This window comes from Gymnodraco acuticeps, unplaced genomic scaffold (assembly GCF_902827175.1).
Source record: "Gymnodraco acuticeps unplaced genomic scaffold, fGymAcu1.1, whole genome shotgun sequence".
In the NCBI taxonomy this organism is placed as follows: Eukaryota; Metazoa; Chordata; class Actinopteri; order Perciformes; family Bathydraconidae; genus Gymnodraco; species Gymnodraco acuticeps.
In genome coordinates, this window is record NW_022992312.1 from 84,981 (window position 1) to 96,667 (window position 11,687).

Sequence of the window (11,687 nt, forward strand, 5' to 3'; positions counted from 1 at the left end):
GAAATGTGTGACCGAATGTCGGCCAGGTGCTGAGAAATGGAGAAAGATCATGTTTGAGTTACAGCACCCCCATGTGTCCAGCGAAATAAAACTACTCTGTGCTAGATCTGATCATTTTGTCAAAGCTCCATTACTAATGCAAATGATAAAGGAGATAAAGGGCATCCTTATGTTCTACTTTTATATTAAAAAATACATTGACCCATTAATGGAACCTGACGCTTGGTGTGTAGAATATTGTAATTTGACCCTAAATAAGTTCAGCTATTATTGAGATCATTAATGAGTTTGGGGTATTTTCTGGATATAAAGGTCAATGATGGAACATCCTTGAGACCCAGATCCAAATGAGTTGAGACCCAGTGGTGATTAATACTGTGATTTCTATTAAGATAGACCCTAAACAAATATCTTAGATCCTTTATTAAACAACAGAAGCACATTACACCCTCTATGTGAACTCAAGAGTCTTTTATAATGGGACATTATTGATAAGATGTTTGTCTTTACACATTCATTTCTGTTCTAACCTTTTCATATTGAATACAGCATTCATTATATAATATACTTTATTTATTTTAACCTTTCATTTAACAAAAGCCAACATTGACATTACGTCTTCAGTTATTTGTGGAAAGTCAAAGAAAATGCATCCGTTTTAACATTTTAAAAGCTTTAATTCATGATGTGTATATATTTTTTTTTCTTGTAAAAGCAAAAGCAATGAAAGAACAAATTAGTTTACAGTACATTACTATAGTTTAGAATGTTAACATCTTGGTTGTTGGCGATCTGTCACCCAGTATTTAATTAACTCACCACTGAATAGAACTGATATTACTATAAATCAAATCAAACAACAACATTTAAAAGGTGACTGTGAAAGATTAACAAGGAGGTATTCCAGAGAGTCAGACTGTATCATGGAAACCAGAAAACAAACCTTTTCCCACAGCGTCCACACCTTTTCCCACAGCTTTCATACCTATTCCCACAGCGTCCACACCTGTTTTTCGCAGCGGAACAAAGGTCCGTCAATCCATGAAGCGTTGTCCCTCAGCATCCTTTCCTGGCCCTCTTGTCCTCCTCTTCTCTTATTCTCCCTCTTTTCCTCCTCCATTTCCCTTTTGTGAGCTTCTCTCACCCTTTCCTCCTCTTCTTTTATTCTGCTCCTCTCCTCCTCCATTTCTCTTTGTGAGCTTCTCTCAGGCCTTTCCTCCTCTTCTCTTAATCTCATCATCCCCTCCTCCATTTCTTTTTTGCTGGCTGCTTTTTGATTTTCCAGCTCTTCTCTTTTTCTCCTCATGTCCTCCTCCATTTCTCTTTCACGAGCTTCTATATGCCTTTCTGACCTCTCCCTATCCTCTTTGATTTGTTTTAATTGGTCGTCATACTTTTTATCTAATCTCTTTTTAAATTCCTCTTCCTGTTTGCGTATTTCCTCTTCTCTCTCTTTAAGGTTTCTCTGTTGTTCCTCTTCTTTGGCCCTCTCTGCCTCCTGGAAACATGTCAGTGGTGTAATGGCTTCCTCCGTTCTTCTCTGTTATGTTCTGATCTTGTCGAGCAGCTCTCTGACCTGAGAAACGATCCTTCTCCTTATTATTGAAGACGTGGGTACTGCCCGTTACATCTGGCCACAAGTTCCATCAGATCTTCATCATCCTTCAAGAACTCTTCAATAGTTTGGTCTTCGAGCAGATCACCGTGAGTAAAGAGAACCATGCTGTATCCGTCTGCTTGCTCTCCAAAGATTTCCTGAATCTTCTTCACCGTCTGTTTTTTCTTCAATCTGTGAATCTGCCCAGTCTGATGACGACCAGGAAGACATGGGGTCCAGGAGAAGCAAATGTAATGCTCTGGGCCAACATCATTCTGGTCTCCCCTTCTTCAATCTTGGTGTCAAACAGACCAGGAGTGTCAATAACTTTAACTCTTTGTTTCATCAACTTCACCAAAGGCATTAGAACAGTCTACAGTCATGGATTTAGCAGAGAACTTTGATTTCAAAGTGCTTTTTTCCAAGAATGATGTTTCCTGTGGCGCTCTTCCCAACACCGGTCTTCCCCACCACCACAATCCGGAATACCTCATTATTGTATGTGTTTGATTCTGATCGGAGGTCTGAAAAAATGAAGAAAATATTTCGCAATCTAGGTATTTATAAAATGGTTCAACTACCAAATGAACAATGTTGACAGTGAGGGGGGTGGGCTCAAGATGGTTTAAATAATTTAGAATATGTGTAGAAATTATGTCATTCAATTGATGTTTTTCATTTATTCCTGTATTGGCAACATAGAAAGCGTTTATTAGGTGGTGATAAAGGTAGTGGGTCTGTCAATCCAACACGTTCTCACTCCCAACCGGTCACATGTTGACGGACGGTCAGGGCCCCTCCCCGTCACTCTTACGTACAGGGTACGCCTTGGCAACCCTGTCTCCTAAAAATTACGTTCCCACAGAACTAAACTGCATTCTCAATTACGTTTAGCAAGAAACGTATTTTCTCCCACGTTACGTTTCTTATGAACGTATCTTAAATACGTTTATTTTCTACATATCTTTGCCATTTATTGTCTTGCTTATAATAATGATAATAGTCATTTATAAATATAATTTTAGAGCACACATTTGAAATCAGTAGGCGAGGCTGTAATTTCGCCAGCTGTTACCCCCCCCTGAGCAAGGCAGAAAATAATAGTTTTTAACATGCCAAAAAGCTGCTGTGTCGTTTATTGCACCTCAAACATTAAAACAATCCCGTTACGTGTTTCTGAACTTCCTCTAGAAGAAAGGACAGTAACAGAAAGATCTCTGTGACGCCAGATGTGGGTGTTGTTAATTGCGATATGATATCCGAAAAACATTTCAGTTTAGGATGGCCGAAGGACACTACACTACCCATAATCCCCAGCTATCGTTTGGGACTACAGTCCCGTTGACAAACCCCGTGATTAATCTTCAAGCTCTGGGATTGGATGTTGAGTGGCAGTGCGCCAAGGTTACGCCGAGCGTCAAGCTCTTTGAAATGGAACGAAACCACGGCAGACTATTCAAAAACTGGACTTGAACGCCCCCCAGAACTACACATGCTGGCTATTGTGTTTCGCAACATGTTCTCGATGGCACGTCTCTACTGCGAATTGTAGTTTTAAAAGATGTTTTCGTTTTTCCAAAAATTAGAAGTTGACAGTATTAAACTGTGTACAGCCCTGGAGGTTTAGGCCATAGGAAACACATTGGTGTGTACACATGTAAAACATGTAAGTACTACATGGGTGAAAATCGTTTGTATCCATAATGGGAAGCATTCATATATATTCTACTCCACTACAATTCAATTTTCTTTACTTTAGTAACTCTGCAGATTCTGATTAATGATGTGAAATATAAACAACCCTTAAAGCAGACTTTAGTTACACCTGAGTAAAATTCAGGAAAAGGTGATTGTCAAGTGCCAACAATCAGGAGAGATATTTGATTGTTGGTGCTTGAGAAGACTAAACATGTATCTGGGTCGCAGGTTCCTCAACAGTGCATTACAAGACATCTATCAATATGTGTGTACCTCCACCATTAAACGGTCATATTCTGCACATTTCTTATACTATCTACATAAGAGTATAATTAATGTGTATAATATCAGTTAAAATAAGTGCTTCAACATAGTTAACATTGCAGGAAAGCAATACATTAGACATTAAGTACTTTGTCAGGCTTAATATTTATCTGTAGATAGATACCCCCAAAGCTTTTTTCTTATTTTAAAGAAGACCTTAACCTAATGTATTCTTTAATGTGTTAATAAAGGTTAATTAGTTTGTCTGTTTTGCACATCCTCATATTAATATCTTTGTACATCCTGCACTAAACTGTTTTATTGTAGAGATCACTTACAGTATTTTCTTGATTTTTTTATATTCTATACTTCTATCATTGACCTTCTACTTTCCCCCTATGAAAGTATGTACTCTTAATATGTTTTTCATCAAATAACATTATTCAACAAAAATAACATTATTCAACAAATATAATTCAATAACGTGCTTTAACCACTAGGCGGTGCACACAAGGTACACACAGCATACTAATAATAACTTTGTATTAGTGTAGGACACTTATGTATGTATATTGTATAACATCTGAAGATGTGTAGTTTTATTCATGTTTTTACAGGATATTGCTATACTATTTCTCATGCTTTACTTCTACACATTAATATCTGATTTGTAAAACATCACAGACAGAAAGGTATCCGTCATTTAATGGTAAGCTATTGAAATTGTGATTCCATAGATGTGTCTCCCATCACCCACATTCCCAAACTATTCTCTCAACTGAGTATTTACATTCTGATATTCAAAGAAAATCAGTAATATCTTTAAAAACTACAAGTCCTTTTCTACCAGCTGTGCACCGTTATGGTGTAAATATAACCTATCTACCAATTGGATCAAATATAAAAGTCAGCCGAATTACTATTGATGCTACAAGGAGACGTATTGTGTGAAAAGAAATGCAAGATGTTGTTTAATTGTTGATATATTTATGATTCACGTCACATATTCAGTTTTGGCGGCAGTTCTCCTGTTTGTCCAGAAGTCTTCTCATCAGGGCTCTATAAATAAAGAACTACAGCAGATGTGTAATATTTAATGCAGCCGAACCGTGTATTACAATGGCGTTATGTGATGACTTCCAAAGAGAAAAGTAAGATCACTGGGAATAAAGTATTATTATTATTATTTTATTTTTTCGGATATCATATCGCATTAACATCATATCCATATGCATTGCGGCTAAACATCCAATCAACGAGCTTCAAGCTGAGGATCTTGGGTAATATTTTCAGTGGGTTTGTGTGTAGCCTCAAATGTCCCTTATAGGCCTACGTCTGTTTCCGGTGACTTTATTTACGGCTAAAAAGCCCAAGATTATAGAAATTAAACGAATAAATAAAAACAAGGATAATTGTGTGTTATTGTTGAGTAAATAAGGAAAAAAGATTTTCAAAAATACAGATTTCAGTATTTTGAAGCTCTAAGCCCCATTTATTTTCCTCACAGATGGCAAAAAAAGTCCGACATTATACGATTTAAAATAAAAGCAAATAAATAAAAAGATAAAACACTGTCATGTAATTTACGTTAGAATAAATAGAATGGTTTTGAATGATAGATGAGAGTAAAATCTACGTCACTTTACAGCCCCGCCCACTTTTGGGGAAACCAACGCTGTCATTTGAACGGCGATCAAGCCTGAAGCCACAGAGATCTTCTGTTACTGTCCTACGGTGGCCCTGAAGTGCAAAACACTACAGCATTTCAGAAAACACCACAGCATTTCACATTGGACGGAAAGGGTATTCCTTTAGGGAGACACGTCTTGTTTGTGATTGGACAGAGCCAGCCAGAGAAGCACTGCTGTGATTGGTTGTTTTTGCTGCCAGTCAAGAAATGATGCTTCGTGATTGGTCAACACCCGACAGCGAAATATGTCCCAACAAATCAGCCGTTAGCACACACTCAGAGCTCACAGCTCCTCATATCTGTTCAGAAACTGGACAAAAGTTAAACATGTACAAACCACAGACTGTCTATGTCATGGTGAATACAGTCACTGCTTTATTTATGTCTGTATGACGTTGTTGTGAGTGTGGATGGAGCAGCTACAGGTTAGTTTAGCCTGATGGATCCGATTCCATTCAGAAAACACGCATTTTAAAAGCTTTTTGCCTGCCGTCTTGTTTGCAGACTTGTCAAAGCGTTAATTCATGGTTTGTACTAACCGTTATCAGTATGCAGTTACTTCGGCATCACTTTGAAATGTGTATTACAATTAAATCACAGTCAAATATGTTCATTTTGTTGTAGTTGGTATCTCCCATAGGATTTACATAGAGCTACGCCCCGCCCCCTCTCAGCGCCTCTTGTTTGAATGACAGGAGCAAACACAGCTGACAGCCGCGGTGAAACTCGAGCGATTAGAGCGATGCGAATATTGGGTGGTCTACCATAGTATTTACATGGAGATAAGCCCCTTAAAAAACCATGAATTAATAAAGCTTTAATTCTGTGTTTACTCCTGTCATTCAAACAAGACGCTGGAGACGGGGCGGGCCGTATCTCCATGTAAATCCTATCAGAATCGGATCGATCAGGCTAAATTAACCTGTAGCTGCTCCGTCCACACTCACAACAACATCATACAGACATACATAAAGCAGCGACTGTATTCACCATGACATAGACAGTCTGTGTTTTGTATATGTTTAACTTTTGTCCAGTTTCTGAACAGATATGAGGAGCTGTGAGCTCTGAGTGTGTGCTAACAGCTAACGGCTGATGTGTTGGGCCAATCACGAACCGTCATTTCTTGACTGGCAGCAAAAACAACCAATCACAGCAGTGATGGCTGGCTCTGTCCAATCACAAACAAGAAGTGTTCTCCCTAAGGAATACCTTTTCCGTCCAATGTGAAATGCTGTGGTGTTTTGTGAAATGCTGTAGTGTTTTGTGAAATGCTGTTGTGTTTTGTGAAATGCTGTGGTGTCTTGCACTTCAGGGCCACCGTACTGTCCTTTCTTCTTAGAGGAAGTACAGAAACACGTAACTCTGGATTTGTTTTAATGTTTGAGGTGCAATAAACGACACAGCAGCTTTTTGGCATGTTAAAAACTATTATTTCTGCCTCGCTCATGAGAGTAACAGCTGGCAAAATGACAGCCTCGCCTACTGATTTCAAATGTGTGCTCTAAAATGATATTTATAAATGACTATTATCATTATTATAAGCAAGACAATAAATGGCAAAGATATGTAGAAAATAAACGTATTTAAGATACGTTCATAACGAACATAACGTGGGAGAAAATAAGTTTCTTGCTAAACGTAATTGAGAATGCAGTTTAGTTCTGTGGGAACGTACTTTTTAGGAGACAGGGTTGGCCTTGGAAGTCAGTTTTCAACAGGCAGGGCGTCCCATTGACCTTCATAGACCTCCGTTAGCGTTGATAATAGACGCCAAGAGAACGCTCCCCGACGGTCGGTTGTTATTGTCAATATTAATAAATATAAATAATAATTTATTTATTTATAATAGTCACACTCGATTTCGCCGATTTTCTTGTCGCCCCAGCTGGTCGACACCTCTTTTAGCAGAAACAAAGGCTACATTAATGTGTTAAATCGATGTTAATCCATGTGTGTGGTTGTGGAATTAATGGACGTGCGTTATGCGATTGCGCAACGCAATAATTTAAAAACTCTTCAACTACAGCCCTAATTATATTTTAAAACATTTTAGAAGGCCTCACGAAATACTGTAATATAAATGTAAATTTAAATGTGAAGGGATGTGTGTAATGTGGTGATTATTATTCACCCGCGGATCTATAGGTTGGGTTATTGTTGCGCACGGACATTTTAGTTAACCGGACTTCCTGTTGATGTGAAATCCGAAAACATTTTTAAAAAAAAAAATAATACTTTATTCCGAGTGTGCTTGCTTTTCTCTTTGAAGGTCATCACATAACGGCATTGTAATACACGGTTCGGCTGCGTTAAATATTACAGATCTGCCGTAGTTCTCTATTTATAGAGCCCTGGTGAGAAGACTTCTAGACAAACAAGAAGAACTGCCGCCGAAACTGAATATGTGACGTGGATCATAAATATATCAGCAATCAAACAACATTTTCAATTTCTCTTCACACAATACGTCTCCTTGCAGTATCAATACTAATTCTGACTTTTATATTTGATTCAATCGGTATATTGGTATATTTACACCATAACGGTGCACAGCTGATAGAAAGGGACACCTGGTGGTTAAAGCACGTTATTGAAATGTATTATTTTTATTATTAGATATTAATAGGAGACACAGACAGACAAACTAATAAGGCTTTATTTAAACATTAAAGAATACTTTAGGTTAAGGTCTTATTTAGAATAAGAAAAAAGCTTTGGGGGTATAAATATTAAGCCTGACAAAGTACTAATATATTGCTTTCCTGCAATGTTAACTTGCTGTATGTTGAAGCACTTATTTTAACTGATATTATACATTTGTATTATACTCTTATAAGATGTATGTAGATAGTATAAGAAATGTGCAGAATATGACAGTTTAATGGTGGAGGTATACACACATATTGATAGATGTCTTGTAATGCACTGTTGAGGAACCTGCGACCAAAGTTTTTCATCTCCGGCCGAGTCAGGTATTGAACAATCAATAAATAAAGAACACAGAATTATTAAATATAAAACACAGAATTTGTGTGATTATACTAAATGATTTACAAATAAACACCACTGCATATTTACAACTGTTACACATGCTGATGTAACGCAAATGTTTCCAACTTAGGATCAATAAAGTATATCTCATCTCTTTCGACTCCACTTCGAGCGACAGAATTACTAACAAAGCACTTACATACTAATAAAGGACTGGCTTATCTAAAGCCAGTTGAGTAGCACTTGAAATGTTTGAGCTCTATGAAACCTGATGTACTTATATGATTCTGTTTTCTTCAAGTTTGTATCTTGTTGGTCGAATGCACTTATTGTAAGTCGCTTTGGATAAAAGCCTCAGCTAAATGCAATGTAATGTAATGTAAGATGATCGATGGCTATGCCATATTTGTCTCTGAACCTTGTGCATGTTTCAGGCTTATCAATGAACAGGAGGGGTCACAAACATAAGAGCTGTTAAATAAAGCTCTTCTGACCTTAGCTGGCATGTGGGTATATATTAATGCTGCCCATTATGGGCACAAGCAATTTTCACCCATTTATTAGTTATATGTTTTAAATGTGAGTGTTTCCTATCCCCTAAACCTCCAGGGATGTACACAGTTCAATACTGGCAACTTCTTATAATGGGAAATACGAAAACGTCTTTTAAAACTACAATTCCCAGTAGAGACGTGCCATAGGGCATGTTGCAAAACACACAATAGCCAGCATGTGTAGTTCTGGGGATGGGGTGGGGGAGGGGGGGGGGACGGGGTGGACCCGTTCAAATCCAGTTTTGGACAGTCTGCCGTGGTTCCATCCCATTTCAAAGTGTTGTTCGACGTTCGGCGTAACCCTCAGCGCACACTCAAACATCCAATCACAGAGCTTGAGGACTATCACAGGGTTTGTCAAGCGAAGCGTAGAGAATACTTACTTCCGGGTGTAATATTCTCTAAAGCAACTACTATGAGCTGCTCCGACCCTCGGTCCTGACGGACTCCAACTTGTGTTTATTTATCAAACAAATAAATAAACACAAGGATAATCGTGTGTTATTGTTGAGTAAATAACAGTGTGTGGTTTAGAAAATAATACAATATTAGAAGGAAAAAACAATGAAACAATACAGATTTCAGTATTCTGAGCCCCTATTCTCCCCATAACTGACGGCAACAAAAGTCCTACATTATTACATTAAAATAAAGAAGTAAACACAATAAGTGTGGCTTGATATTGAGCAAGAAAAAGGTTGATAAACGCTGTGAGAATAGATCTGCGGAGAGCATTTCGCCGCGATCCCAACTCCTCTATTACCAACGTTCAGGGAGCTCTATGCAAGTCAATGGGAAGCCCTGCTCGTTGAAAACTGACTTCCAAGGGGTACCCTGTACGTAATAGAGTGACGGGGAGGGGCCCTGACCGACCGTCAACATGTGACGGGTTGGGAGTGAGAACATGTTGGTCAATCATGATGAACACAAATACTGGAAATTAAAATCAAAATAAATTGTAATCTTGCCTGGATGTTTGACTTCTTAACTGCCTGTGTACAACCTGAACTGACATGGTGCAGCAGTGGCCTCTAGCTGTACGTTTATTTTAATTAGAAAACATTTTTGACAGATAGTCCTTACAACATGTTTAGTTTCGATCTTTCATACTTCTACAAATTACCCCATTTTGGGCCTAAAAAACTTTTAAGTATATAAGTTGCCTTTAGTTATAATCAGGAGCCCAAACAAACTTCGTACTGGCTACCCCTCAATATGTAGTCTTGTGAAGAATGTAATACAAGCAAGTAAAAGCTGTGTCGCATTCTCAAAATCACCCAGGCTCTTAAAATGCTTGGAATATAAGAAATATTAATTTTGTATTAACTGTTTTGATCTGTTCATTATTAGGAAATATATCAAGCTACATATCCATCTATGAATATATATTGAGATAAATTGCAATCATCATTAACAGTACAGTTTATTCACTTGCCATTTTGGGCAAGTTTGCTGGCCATAGTTGGTTCTGGAGGGAGGAGCTGGTCTGCTGCTGAGCTGAGGAAGTGAAGTTAGTCTGCAGCAACAGCTCCTTAAACACAGACTGCATGAAGCAAACCACACCCACACACACTGACATCACAGTCTGAAGTTCAAAAGAAACATTGACGCTGATTCAGCATACAACATAATAGTGATTCAACTGACCATGTTCATTTATTTACTTCCTTTTCTTTCCCCTCTAGGCTTTCACGTTCTTGTGATATGATTTAATTCAACCTCTTATTCAGGGTCTCAAATGATTGATACCCTTACATTTCCCATTAGAATGTATTTTCCTTTCACTTTTAGATAACTGCCCTCAGTAAACTCTGCTCCCCCCTCCCTTCAGCATTTACAAGAAATGCCCTCTGTTCTTCTAAATCCCATAAAAAACCTGCACGTACAGAGTGAAGCCATGCCTTTGAATTGCAGCTCGTAGTCTCTGTTGATCAGCATCTCTTTGTCTGAGGCCATGATACTCTGATTAGGGATTGAGTCCTCAGAAAGTATTTGCAAACATTAAACATAAATAATATATGTTGTAAGACTGAGATATAGTCAACCTATATTAGGGATTGTGTATGTTCATTTAAAAGTCTGTATGTTTGTACACAGACTGGCTCGGATCAATTTGAGCTGAACAGTACCAAAGAGTGCAACATGTGAACAGAACACAGGGGTTAATTAAGTCTTTAAACTTTAACGTAATCATTTACATTGTAGGGATGTGACTGAGTACTCATGGGCCCCACAATGTAACTGTACAGGTACACCGCCACACACTGATTTCAAATACAGGAAACCACAGACTGAGTTACAATATTTTATTGACATCCTTGAGTTCCATTACATAAAAGTCCATTTGAGTCCATTTGTTCATAACAAACGTAACGTGGGAGAAAATATCTCTCCCAGCGTATCCCTGGCGCGCCTGTAACATGCCTCCCCCCCGATGTGGCTGGTGTGTATGCGTCTTAACATCTCTGCCCTCAAGGCCTTAGGGATAACAACGCACTGCCCTCTGTTGAGCTCATCCCTTAAGGGCCAGTATTCTCGCACCAAGAGGGGGGGTGTCCTCTTTGAAATCAGGCCATCCCCTGAGGATTACTGATGTCAAAGCTTGTAATACATCGTCCATCTCTGTGTGCTGGGCAATTTGGCGAAACCTGAAGTCAGTAACATCCAGATGCTGTGCCTGATCCAGCTCTGAGTCCTCCGCCTGAAAGCTCTCCATGGAACACACCGCCTGTCGTACACAGGGGGTGTCAGAACCACGACACGGTGGAGTGGCTCTGCTTAGAGTGTCACTGACATACATCTCCGTGTCTGGTTTGTAAACAACATCCAGATTGTACCCCTGGAGCTGCAGTAACATGCCCTGAAGGCGTTTAGGCGCACTCATGAGGGG

The 11,687-nt window shown here is 38.7% G+C and overlaps 1 pseudogene; it reads right to left on the bottom strand.

The window, feature by feature from the left end:
* Positions 1–985: 985 nt before the first annotated feature.
* LOC117541139 lies at positions 986–11,681 on the bottom strand (annotated as a pseudogene).
* Between the last annotated feature and the right edge of the window lie 6 nt (positions 11,682–11,687).